The sequence below is a fragment of the Alligator sinensis genome, unplaced genomic scaffold (genome assembly GCF_000455745.1).
Source record: "Alligator sinensis unplaced genomic scaffold, ASM45574v1 scaffold32_4, whole genome shotgun sequence".
Classification (NCBI taxonomy): domain Eukaryota; kingdom Metazoa; phylum Chordata; order Crocodylia; family Alligatoridae; genus Alligator; species Alligator sinensis.
In genome coordinates, this window is record NW_005843487.1 from 102,103 (window position 1) to 102,808 (window position 706).

The 706-nt window shown below is 52.3% G+C and overlaps 1 protein-coding gene across 1 annotated transcript in view; it reads left to right on the forward strand.

The window, feature by feature from the left end:
• The window catches only part of LOC102387499 (calcium-activated chloride channel regulator 1-like), a gene marked incomplete at its 3' end in the record, with an annotated part of 30,082 nt that overhangs the window by 24,692 nt on the left and 4,684 nt on the right, over positions 1-706 (forward strand).

Below are 706 nucleotides of genomic sequence, written 5' to 3' on the forward strand. Positions count from 1 at the left end.
GTGATGAACTTATAGGCAGCCACAAGGTCGCCTCTCAACCTTCTCTTGCGGAGGCTGAATAGATCCAGTTTCTCTAGTCTCTACTCCATAGGGCTTGGTCTGTAGGCCCTTAACCATACGAGTGGCCCTTCTCTGAACCCTCTCCAGGCTATCCGCATCCCTCTTAAAGTGCGGCGCCCAGAATTGCACGCAGTACTCCAACTGCGGTCTGACCAGCGCCCGATAGAGGGGAAGTATCACCTCCTTGGACCTATTCGTCATGGATCTGCTGATGCACGATAAAGTGCCATTGGCTTTTTTGATGGCTTCATCACACTGCCGACTCATGTTCATCTTGGAGTCCACTAGGACTCCAAGATCCCTTTCCACTTCCGTGCCACCCAGCAGGTCATTCCCTAGGCTGTAGGTGTGCTGGACATTTTTCCTCCCTAGGTGCAGCACTTTGCATTTCTCCTTGTTGAACTGCATTCTGTTGTTTTCTGCCCACTTGTCCAACCTGTCCAGATCTGCTTGCAGCTGTTCCCTGCCCTCCAGCATGTCCACTTCTCCCCATAGCTTTGTGTCATCTGCAAACTTGGACAGAATACATTTCACTCCCTCGTCCAAGTCGCTGATGAAGACATTAAAGAGTATCGGTCCAAGGACCGAACCCTGTGGGACCCCACTTCCCACACCCTTCCAGGTCGAAACCGACCCATCCACCACG